The following is a 12,947-nucleotide window of genomic DNA, read 5'->3' on the forward strand; positions in this document are numbered from 1 at the left end:
GAGAAAAGACTCATCATGCACCTTTGGAAGGTGGCTGGTGCATTGCACAAGCCAAAGGGCATTCTCTTATAAGCATAAGTCCCAAAAGGACATGTAAAAGTAGTCTTTTCCTGATCCTCAGGAGCTATATGAATCTGGAAATAACCTGTGTAACCATCTAGAAAGCAATAATGTGATTTACCTGACAGGCGATCCAGCATTTGATCAATGAATGAAAGTGGGTAGTGATCCTTACGAGTAGCTTGGTTGAGACGCCTGTAATCAATGCAGACTCTCCAAGCATTCTGAACTCTGGTTGCTATGAGCTCTCCATGCTCATTCTTCACGGTAGTGACTCCGGACTTCTTGGGCACCACTTGTACTGGGCTTACCCATTCACTGTCTGAAATGGGATATATAATACCGGCTTCCAATAGTCTGGTCACTTCCTTTTTGACAACTTCCAAGATGGTGGGATTCAATCTCCTTTGTGGTTGACGGACAGGTCTTGCTCCCTCTTCTAAAAATATTCTGTGCTCGCATACTTGAGGGTTAATTCCTACTATGTCTGCCAAACTCCACCCAATTGCCTTTTTATGCTTCCTCAGTACATCAAGTAACTGCTCTTCTTGTTGAGAAGTTAGTTCCCTTGCAATAATAACCGGAAGCTTCTGCTCATCCTCAAGATAATCATATTTGAGATGTGGAGGGAGAGGTTTCAATTCTAACTTTTGATCGTGGGCAGGCTCTGGATTATCTGGGGCTTGTGAAAATGGTGAAGTGCCCTCACTGTCAGTTAAGAGGGTCCCCACACTTGGGCCTTGTCCAGTGTGCCTCTCTTCAAACTCTTCTTTTTGAACTTCAGCCACACTTTTGTCTATGACATCACACTGGAAGATAGAACGATCTTCTGGGGGGTTGTCAATGACTCCATTCAGATTGAAGATCACTATGCGGCCATCTATTTCAAAGGAGTATGTTCCTGAAAAAGCATCCAATTTGAATTTTGATATTTTCAGGAATGGTCTTCCAAGTAGGATTGATGATGGCTTATCTGAATCATTATGGGGCATCTCCAAGATATAAAAATCAGTGGGAAATATGAGCCCTTTAATGTTCACCAAAACATCTTCAGCAACTCCAGCCACTGTAATAATGCTTTTATCTGCTAACACAAAACGAGCTGCCGACCTTTTTAAGGGAGGGAGCCTTAAAACATCATATATGGACAAAGGCATTATACTGACACATGCTCCTAAATCACACATGCAATCATAAATTACTACACTACCAATAGTACAACTAACTATGCAAGGACCTGGATCACTACATTTTTTAGGTAATCCTCCTATTAAAGCAGATATAGAACTACCTAAAGGAATAGTTTTTAATTGATTAATTTTGTCTTTATGGATACAAAAGTCTTTTAGAAACTTTGCATATTTAGGTACTTGCTAAATAACATAAAAAAGGGGAACAGTTACCTCAACTTTTTTGAATATTTCTACCATTTTAGGATCAGGTTCCAGCTGCTTCCTGGGCTTCCTTGCAAGTTGTGGAAATAGAATGGGAGTAGTGTTTTCTGTGGTGCCTGCGCCTTTTTGTGCTTCTTCCTGTGGTTGAGCTATCTCTTCTTCAGCTATGTCCTGTATATCCTCTTCCTCTTCAACATCTTCGATTTCTACCACCTCTTCAGCTGAGGCGTATTCTGGTGAGCTTGGTTCCTCCTGATTCCTCTCCTGCAGTGTGGTTCCAGACCTCAGGGTGATGGCATTAATGCCTCCCTTTGGATTGGGTAATGGTTGAGAGGGGATTCCAGTGGTGCTTGAAGGTTGGTTACTGGAATTTTGTGCTGAACCAAGCTATGTCATAAAAGCTTGCAGAGTAGAGGTGAGACCATTCAGACTGGCGTTAATAGTGTTCACGATGGTACTTTCCATGGCCAGTTGTCTTTTTTCAAAAGCTTGTAATAAATCTTCATTATAAGATACAGAAGAATGAGTAAATTGAGAGGTTTGCTGCTGATTGTTCGGTGGTCCTTGGTTTTGCCTCAGGTGAGGTGCTCGGTAAGGTTGATTTTGCTGCCTGTTGTTGTTATTATTCCACCTCTGATTTCCCTGATTATCTCTGCCTCCCCTATTATTGTTGTCCCTCCAATTTTGGTTTGAATTGTCCTGCCATCCATGGTTATTATTTCCACTTTGACTGTACCCTTGGTTGGGGCGGTCATAGAAGTTGTGAGTGGATGCCACCATGTTGTCTTCTTGTTGGAGCTGCGGGCATTCATCAGTGTAATGGCTGTAATCAGCACAAATTCCGCAAATTCTTTGTAGAACTAGTTGTTGGTTTTGCTGCGGTTGAGTTTGCTGAGCTTGTTGATTCAACTGCATTTGCTTCAGCAGGTTGGTCATCTCACAGATGCTTTGATTTAGAGCAGCAGTCTCTATGCCAGAAGATACTTCTGCAACGACTTTTGAACGGCCTTGCTTCTGTCTATGGTTCCGAGTAGATTCAGCTAAATCACTGATCAATTGCCAAGCTTCATCGGTGGTCTTGTACTTCTTCATAGACCCATTGCTGGCACTTTCCAATATGGTCTTATCTTGGGGCCTCACACCTTGTGTGATATAGCTGAGTAGCACGATCTTGTCAATCATGTGGTGGGGGCATACTTCCAGAATATTATTGAAGTGCTCCCAGTATTCAAAGAGAGTCTCATTGTCATCCTGAACAATTGTAGAGATATCCTTCCTCAGTTTATCAGTAACTTCAGATGGAAAGAATTTCTCCAGAAACTCCTTTCTGAGTGTATCCCAATTGGATACATTTGCTATAGGTTGAGTGTAGTACCACACTCTTGCTTTTCCCTCAAGAGAGAACGGAAAAGCTTTCAGCAGAATTGAAGTTTCATCAGTGCCATCACGCCTGACAGTAGAACAGGCTGCCTGGAAATCTCTCAAGTGCTTGATAGGCTCTTGAGCAGGTAGGCCATGAAACTTGGGCATCAAATTTAACAGTGCGGTCTTTATTTCAAAATCCGTAGCTACCGCTGGATGAGGCGCTTGAAACGGTTGCATTGTAAAATCAGGAGCTCCTTCTTCCTGAATGGTAACTCTTCTAGCTGCCATGTTTTCTGCACGTAAAACAACCGAATCAGTAAAACGTGGGCTGGTTTTTTCCTCAAATTCACTTTCAGATCCGCCCTCAGAGCGGGCTAACCTATGCTGTTTTCGCCTTATTCGTGAAATTGTTCTTTCAATTTCAGGATCGAATATTAGCAAGCGCGGATCAGGAAGTGAACGTGTCATTTGACGGAAGAAACATGCAGCTCATAGTAGTAAAATTAAATAAAATGCAAATAAATAAATTCTAATTAATAAAATTAGCACTCTATTGCAACTCCCCGGCAACGGCGTCAAAAATTGATGGGAAGCAGAAGCTGGTGAATTAAAAATTTATTAAAATAGTTACGTTGCAAGTATAGTTCTTAACTCACCGAAAATCTGCCTATTAATTTAAAAATATGTCACAGAGAGTTTAAATTAAAATTACTGGGAGTTTTAAGTCCCAGGTCGTCTCCCAACGAGTTGCAGAAAAGTGTGCTGTTTTATTAATCAGATGTTCCAAGAAGTTGAGCTAAGTAATTTGGAATTTAAATTGAGGAATTTTAAATAATATAAATAAAAGCCTTGACTGGGAATTGATTAGTTAGAATCTCTATCATTGATGGAGTGATTTTTTTTAAGATTGATTTATAATTAACGGTTACTCTGTTTGGTTATCCTTTACTAGGTAAGGGAAAGTCAAACAAGTTGGAATGCCAGATCTGTTCACGAGTTGTAACCCACTTAGTTCAAAGGGATTGGCATTGGTGACAGGATAGCAATCCAACATTTAACCCAACTACAAATTTCTCCTTCAATCCTTCCAACTCAAGAGTTCCTTTTAATCAACTCCCCATCAAGTAATGAAACTACTCACGCATTGTAAATAAAGAATCCATGGCACATGAAAGGGAATTAAAAGAAGACATGATTATTGGAATTGAAATTGAATTAAAAAAAAGAAATAATCCTTGCATTAATTAATCATAAAAGTATCTGAATGACAAAATTGAACATAACAAAGAACATGGAAGAATAAAACCAAGTTAAGAGAACAAACTAGAATGATGAAGTCTTGATGAGGAAATAACTCTTCTCAATGTTCCAATGCTAAGACCAATTGAAAATTAAAATTCTAAAAACTAGAGAGAAAAACCTAAGAGAGTGAAAAAAAAACTAGATCTAAAACTACTGAATGAATGTGTGTTGTTTCTGCATATTCTCTGACTCTAGTCTGCTGTTCCGGGCCGAGAACTGGGCCGAAATAAGGTCCAAAATCGCCCCCAGCGAATCCTGCAGATTATGCAGATCGCACATGTCACGCGATCGCGTCATCCATGCGGACGCGTCGCTTGCGCTTTTTTCTCTCCACGCGTTCGCGTCATCCACGCTACCGCGTCACTTGCGCTTTCCAATTCGCGTGGCCGCGCAAGCCATGTGGTCGCGTCACTGCGATTTGCGCTCCTTCGCGCGGTCGCGTGAGCCATGCGACCGCGTCACTTCTCGCTGGTTATCTCCTCAAATTCTTGTGTTCCTTCCATTTTTGCTAGCTTCCTCTCCAATCTCCATCTCATTCATGCCCTATAAAGCCTGAAACACTTGACATACAGATCACGGTATCGAATGGAATAAAGGAGAATTAAAATTAAATAATTAGAGTCTCTAGGAAGCAATTTTCAAACATGTACTAAATTTAGGAAGGAAATCTAAATGCATGTTAAATTGATGAATAAGTGGGTAAGGATCATGACAAAACCACACAATTAAACACAATATAAACTATAAAATAGTGGTTTATCAGTACACCTCTGAGAAAAATCCTGTGAACAATGGGGTCTCTCAGAAGAAAGGAGTTCTTGAAGTTGATACTCTGAATGCCATATTGGCTCAAAACAAGACCTTAACCCAGCAGGTCAATATGATCTCTCAACATTTGACTGGAATGTAAGCTGCAGCTGGCAGCACTCAGGAAGCTTCTTCTGAAGTAGAAGCTTATGATCCTGATCAACCCACCATGGAGGAGGTAAATTACATGGGAGAACCCTATGAAAACATCTACAATCCTTCATGGAGGAATCATCCTAACCTTTCATGGAAGGATCAATAGAAGCCTCAGCAAGGCTTCATTAATAATCAAGGTGGAAGAACCCAGAATAGGTTCAACAATAGGCCACCATTCCCCTCTTCTCAAGGGAATATGGAGACTCCTAAGCAGAGCCTTTCTGACTTAGCCATTCTAGTCTCCAGCCTCTCTAAGACCACTCATAGTTTCATAACTGAGACAAGGTCCTCCATCAGAAATTTGGAGGTACAAGTTAGTCAACTAAGCAAGAGGATCCCTGAGATCCCTCCTAACATTCTTCCAAGTAACATTGAAGTGAACCCAAGAGAAGAGTGCAAGGCCATCACCACTGAGGTTGAGGCCGAATCTGGAGAGACTGGGAAGCCATTGTAACACCAGTGAGGAAGATCTCACTGGGCGTTCAACGCCCAAAATGGCTAAGAGCCTGGTGCTAAACGCCAGTGAGGAAGCCCTCACTGGGCGTTCAACCCCCCAAGAGGCAAGGAAGCTGGTGTTGAACGCCAGCCAGGACATCCCTGCTGGGCATTCAACGCCCAAAATAGTAAAGAAACTGGCATTTAACACCATTCAGCATGGGCATTCAATGCCCAAAGAGCCATCAGAACTGGCGTTGAACGCCAGTAATGGCACACCCTCTGAGTGCTCAATACCTACTCAAGAAATCCCTACCCAAGAACTAAAGGAAGCCAAGGCTCATATAGAGACCATAGAGGTTCCTTTGCATGCACTTCTGCAATGCATGAGTTCTGATGAACACTCATTCTCTGATGAGGATGAAGACACTAGGGAAGAGAAAGTTGCTCGGTACCTAGGAGCTCTATTGAAGCTGACTGCCAAGCTATTTTGTACAAAGCCTTTGGAGGAAGAACCTCCCATGCTTTCCAAAGAACTCAATGCTTTGGTTCAGCAGAAGCTACCTCAGAAGCTTCCAAATCCTGGACGTTTCCTGATTCCTTGCACCATAGGCACCATAACCTTTGAGAAGGCTCTGTGTGGCCTAGGATCAAGCATAAACCTCATGACACTCTCTGTAATAGAGAAGCTGAAAATCTTTGAGGTACAAGCTGCAAACATCTCATTAGAGATGGCAGACAAGTCAATGAAGAAACCATATGGCTTAGTAGATGATGTCTTGGTAAAGGTTGAAGACCACTACATCCTTGTAAACTTCATAGTCTTGGATACTGGGGAAGATGAGGATGAATCCATCATCCTTAGAAGACCTTTCCTAGCCACTTCCAATGCTATCATTGATGTAGCTAAGGGAGAATTGATTCTACAACTAGGGGAGGATCACAACTTGTTCAAGATGCCTCATCCCAACTCTCCCTCTAAGATAACTGTGTAACACTTAGTGTTCCAAACATCTCTTTCAGTGTAGAGCTTTACTAAGCCCCCAAACATCAATTCTAAGTTTGGTGTTGGGCAGCCATTAACAAGCACTGAGAACAAAGGTATTAAGAAGAAAGTACCTAAAGGATGGAGGGACAAAAAAGTCCCCACTGAAGGCCTCTCACCTGGCATGAGAGTTGTCTTCACCAAGAAACCAGCCATACCACATACAGTGAGTCGTATCCCGTCTCTAGAGCATGTAGAGCTCATTCATGAGAAGACAGAAAGAAAGTTCACTGTAAGGGGCAAAATTCTAAGCCCATATTCACCTCCGTAAGGAGCTAACCGTCAAGCTAATGACGTTAAAGAAGCGCTTGTTGGGAGGCAACCCAAACTTAATTAATTATTTCTATTTTCTTTCATTTTATTTTTCTTTAAGTTATTTTTTTAGGTTTATGATCATGTGCAACAGTCAGAACAGAGACAGAAAAAAGTTCAGCAGTGAAAACAGAACACTCTGGATGGAGTGTTGCTGGCATTGAACGCCAGCCAGGGAGCAGACCCTGGGCATTCAAACGCCAATACAGAGGGCAGGGAATATGAATTCCTTAACCTCTCAAGACCAGTGGGTCTCACAGCATCTTTACTTACCCCACTTCTTCCTTCTTTTTTTCACACTTCCCCATACACTCTTCCCTATAAACCCTAGCCCAATCACATCCATATCACTTCCCCAAATCCATCATAACTCCCACCAACCTCCACCCACTTCAAAATCAAATTTCCCTCCCATTTACCCCACCCATGACCAAACCTACCCTACCCCCCTCCTATAAATACCCCTCATTCTAATCCTTCATACACACACCTCTCATACACATCAAAACCCCCCTTGGCCGAACCACTCTCTCCCTCCATCTCCTTCTATTTTCTTCTTCTTCTACTCCATTCTTCTCTTTTCTTTATTTTTGCTCGAGGATGAGCAAAGCTTTTAAGTTTGGTGTGGGAAAAGTGTTGCTTTTTGCTTTCCATTATCACTTATGGCACCCAAGGTTGGAGAATTCTCTAGAAATAGGAAAGGAAAGGCAGTAGCCGCCACTTCTGAATCTTGGGAGATGGAGAGATTCATCACCAAAGTCCGCCAAGACCACTTCTATGAATTAGTGGCAGAGAAGAAGGTGATCCGTAAGGTCCCTTTCAAGCTCAAGAAGAATGAGTATCCGGAAATCCGAAGAGAGATCCGGAGAAGAGGTTGGGAAGTCCTAACCAATCCCATCCAAGAAGTTGGGATCTTAATGTTGCAAGAGTTCTATGCTAATGCATGGGTCACAAAAAACCATGACATTAGTATGAACCCAAATCCCAAGAATTGGAGCACCATGGTCCGAAGGAGAATCTTATATTTTAGCCCGGAAAGTGTGAAGTTAGCGTTCAACTTGCCTTTGATGCAAGGAGACCTACATCCTTACACTAGGAGAGTCAACTTTGATCAGAGACTGGATCAAGTGCTCTCAGACATCTATGTGGAAGGAGCACAGTAGAAAAGGGATTCCCAAGGCAAATCCATTCAACTAAGAAGGCTTGACCTCAAGCTCGTAGCTAGAGGATGGTTGAAATTCATCCAATGCTCTATCATCCTCACTAGCAACCGATCGGAAGTGACTATTGAAAGAGTCATCATGATCCATTACATCATGATTGGAAGTGAGGTGGAAGTACATGAGGTAATCCCTCAAGAATTGTACAAGACAGCTGAGAAGCCTTCCCCCAAAGCAAGGGTTTAGGGTTTAGGGTTTAGGGTTTAGGGTTTAGGGTTTAGGGTTTAGGGTTTAGGGGCATTCTCACACCTCATTTGTCTTCTATGCAATTCAGCTGGAATTGTCATAGAGGGAGATATCTCCATTGAGGAGGACAAGCCCATCACTAAGAAGAGGATGGAGCAAACTAAAGAGCATGCACATAAGCCTGTGCAGCTGCCTCAGCATGAGATCCCTGAGATGCCTCAAGGGATGTACTTTCCTCCTTAAAGCTATTGGGATCAATTGCATACTTTTGTGGGAGAATTAACCTCTAACATGAATCAGTTGAGGATGGAGCATCAAGAGCATTCCACAATCCTCAATGAAATTAGAGAAGACCAAAGGGCTATGAGAAAAGAACAACAAAGACAAAGGAGTGACATTGAAGAGATCAAGCACTGCATTGGATCCTCAAGGAGGACCACTAGCCACCACCATTAAAGGTGGATTCTTGCTCTTAATCTCCTCTCTTTATGTCATTTTTTCTGTTTTCTATTATGTTCTATTGTCTGTTCTCTTGTTCTTATTGTATGATCATTTTTATCTATGTCTTAAAGCTATAAAATGTTCCATATGTCTCTCACCTTGCATAAAAGAAAATTTTATTTGAAAAAAATTGAGAGATACATGAATTTTAAGTTATATAATAAGAATAGTTCAATTATCTTGATGTGGTGGCATTGCTTTTATTTTCTGAATGTATGAATAAATAGTGCATATTTAAAGTTAGAATTTTAGAATGTTGGTTCTTGAAAGAATGATGAAAAAAAGAAAAGTATTATTGGTAATCTGAAAAATCCAAAAATTAATTCTTCAAGTAAGAAAAAGCAGCAAAAAGAAAAAGCATGTTGCAATAAAAGGAAAAAATAATATATGCATGCGAAAAAAAATAATAAAATGGCAAAAAAAAATATAAATAAATAAAAAGCAGAAAAAGCCAATAACCCTTTAAACCAAAAGGCAAGGGTAAAGGGATCCAAAGATCCTAAGAGTGTGCTTAAGAACTCCGGACACCTCTATCTGGGGATTCTAGCAAAGCTGAATCACAGTTCAAAAGGGTTCACCCAGTTAAAGTTTCTATGGCATGTATGTATCCGGTGGTAATATTGGAAAACAAAGTACTTAGGGTCACGGCCAAAACTCTAAAAGCTGTGTTCAAGAATCAAAAAGAACTAAACTAGAAGAGTCAATAATATCATCTGGATTCTAAATTCCTAAAAAGACCAACACTTCTGAGTTTCAATAGACAGTGATATGCCAAAACTATTCAGAAGCAAAAAGCTACTAAGTCCAGCTCATCTAATTGAAATTGAGCTTCATTAGAAACTCTGAGATTTATTGTATCTTACTCATCTTTTTATCCTACTATGTTTTTAGTTGCTTGGGGACAAGCAACAGTTTAAGTTTGGTATTGTGATGAGCGGATATTTTATACGCTTTTTGGCATCATTTTCAGATAGTTTTTAGCATGTTTTATTTAATTTTTGTTAAGTTTTCGTAGGTTTTAGTGTAAAATTCACATTTTTTTATTCTACTTTGAGTTTGTGTATTTCTATGAAATTTCAGGTATTTTCTGGCTGAAATTGAGGAGCTGGAGCAAAAGTCTGATTCAGAGACAGAGAAAGCACTGCAGATGCTGTCCGGATTTGACCTCTTTGCATTCGAAAGAGCTTTTCTGGAGCTACAGAAATTCAAATGGAGCGTTCTCAACGGCTATAGAAAGATGACTTCCAGAGCTTTCCAGAAATGTATAATAGTCCATACTTTGCTTCAAAATTGAAGGCCCAAAACTGGCGTTCAACGCCAGCCTCCTGCCCCACTCCAGGCATCCAACGCCCAAAGGAAGAGACCAGCGTCCAAACGCCCAAAGATGACCCCCTAGCCAGCGTTCAACACCCTAGAGGCGTCCTAGCACGTGGATCTCATCAAAGCTCAGCCCAAACACTCACCAAGTGGGCCCCAGAAGTGAATTTTAGCACTAAAAGACTATTTTACCTTCTTAATATAATCCTTAGTCATTAGTTTAGTATTTAAAGACTTTTACACCTCTCATTAAAGGGAAGACTCACACTTTACACATTGATGATTGTATTTTCTATCAGTATGAGTTTCTAAACCTCCTAGGTTGAGGGGAGGAGCCCTGCTGAGTTTTATGGATTAATAAAAGTACTACTGTTCTTTCTTAATTCGTGTTTAATTATCTATTCTAAGATGTATCTTCGTTCTTCATCAATATGAATGCGTTGAATTGGCATAAGGTTATCACATTCTACATGGGTTCAGAGTGAGTCTTTCATCGGACAATGATGAACCACCAGCTTTATTATACATCTTTTAGACGGCTAATCCACAACTTCGTTAGGGACTTCTCGAGACACTAGTTCAGCCGAAGTATGGGGAGATTAGAGTCTCTGTAGTAGAGGCTAGAACCCAAAGGTGCAGCATCCTCTGATCTGGAAGATTCGACCTTGTCTGTGGCGTTTTGAGTAGGATCACTAAGGAGAATAAACTGCAGGAGCTTCACCTTCAATAAGACTGGATTCGCACTGACCCTAGGGTTTGCATCTGGAGGAGTATTGGCGGCTGCTCAAACCAGCGTCAATCACATACAGCATGCCATAGAAGAAACCATTCACAATTGAAGAAGACAGTAAGACCAGAGTTAATCCAGAAGGACAAAGCATCTCCAAGCCTTAACCATCTTCTTATCACTGCTTATAGTTAAACCTTGTAATTCCATCTTTATTCCTTTTATGCTTTTAACCAAATCCAACAACTCTTCTACTCGCCTGACTAAGATCTACAAGATAACCATAGCTTGCTTCAAATCACAATCCTCGTGGAATTGACCCTGACTCACTCAGGTATTACTTGGACGACCCAGTGTACTTGCTGGTTCAGTTGTACGAAGTGTGGGAATTCGTGCACCAACTAGCAAGCCCTTGGGTGGAAATTTCACTAGATTTCATCATTCAATGTAACACCTTACCATACAGAGCTTTATGCCTAGGATGTAAATCAGGGGTGGTAAGGCGCTATGACCTCTAAAAATAAAATACGTACATAGATATAATTGAAAGAAGTTATAACTAGAAGCCTTGAAAAAAAAGTTAAGCAAAATCAAAACAGAAATCACGTCACCCACGAAAGATAAGCGTAGACGGATAAGCAAGATCGAAAGGAAGGCTAAAGACCATAAACATATATTAGAATTCCAAAATACAAATATCAAGCTCCGAACTCGACCTGCAAAGTAAAGGCCGGCCAGTGTATATATATATAACCCAAAATATCCCAAACTCGTAAAACTGACAACCTGTTTCTCCAAGTCAACCTCTAAGAGGGATAAGTATAAAATACAAGATGAAGAATCTATATACATATATAAATATAAATAAAATATAACCCTAAGTCTCCAGAGTTCTTCGCTCCACAGAGTCTCTAGAATGCTCAGTGAGGTACCTCCTGACCTGCATCTGAAAAGCAACAACATGTATAGAATGAGAACCGGAGGTTCTCAGCATGGTAAAGGTACCCACATAGTTAATATAAAAGGTTCCAAAAAAGGTAAAGGAAATCCTAGCACTCCGTCACTTAGATATAAACTTAAAGGAATAAACTAAACCATAAATTTGGTAAAACTCTCTAAAGTATCCAAGTCTCAATCTAACTCTAATTCTACATTCAATTTCTGTCTCATTAAAATCTAACCCTACAATTCACTCTATGTCTTCTCCAATATAATTGTGATCCAATCCTTCACTTTATATTTCCTCCATTTCTCCAAAACTCTGGTGTATAGACAAGTATATTGTGATCCAATCCTTCACTTTCTATTTCCTCCATTTCTCCAAAACTCTGGTGTATAGACAAGTAAAACAGACAAAGCAAACACAAGTAGGATACAGATACAGCAGGTAGCAATTATAGCAGGTAAGCATAATAATCACATAGGCAAGCCCAATTAATGCATGATCAAATAAAATATACATATGCATATGATGTATATCTGTCATATGGCCAGTGAGTCTCATTTATCGGTTATAAAGCCAAACCCGACATGTCCAGTAGCTAGCCATAGACAGAACACCAAACATAGAGCAAGTGGTACAATTGTCGCAACCCTTGCATCTTACCCGCATACCTGGAGTAGGGGACAATTTCACCCTTGCCTCTTACTTAAGTAGTGTTATAGTTCTCAACCCAGAGCAAGCGGCAATATAACTCAACCATTGCATCTTACCCGGAGTCTCGAACTCTTATCCGGAGCAAGTGGACAACACCACTGCATCTTCCCCGAAGTCACATTCAGAAATTCATTCTCATTATCATTACAATTAATTCATATTCAATCAATTTCATAATCAAACTCAGTTCTCATCATTCTTCTTCCTCATCTCTTTTCTGGAGCAAGTGGACAACGCCATTACCTCTTACCCGGTCACATATATCTCATTATCATTATAATTCATACTCAAAACACAATTCATTCTATTCTAAATAAAGCAAACTCAAAATATAATCTTTTTCTTATTAACTCAAAATCAAATCATAAAATCCTTAAAAATCCAAATCTTTCTAAATAACTGCTTCAAACGAAGCCTCCTATTTTCATAAAAATTTCGGCAGGATCTCCTCTAAAACTTGGTT

General features: G+C 40.4%; 1 non-coding gene across 1 annotated transcript; it reads left to right on the forward strand.

Moving 5' to 3' along the window:
- Positions 1-2,630: 2,630 nt before the first annotated feature.
- LOC148547598 (small nucleolar RNA R71) lies at positions 2,631-2,738 on the forward strand. The gene has a single exon (XR_015898260.1). It is a non-coding gene; the product is annotated as a small nucleolar RNA R71 (small nucleolar RNA).
- Positions 2,739-12,947: the final 10,209 nt, after the last annotated feature.

The sequence above is a fragment of the Arachis ipaensis genome, chromosome B8 (genome assembly GCF_059453495.1).
Source record: "Arachis ipaensis isolate K30076 ecotype BB chromosome B8, ASM5945349v1, whole genome shotgun sequence".
In the NCBI taxonomy this organism is placed as follows: Eukaryota; Viridiplantae; Streptophyta; class Magnoliopsida; order Fabales; family Fabaceae; genus Arachis; species Arachis ipaensis.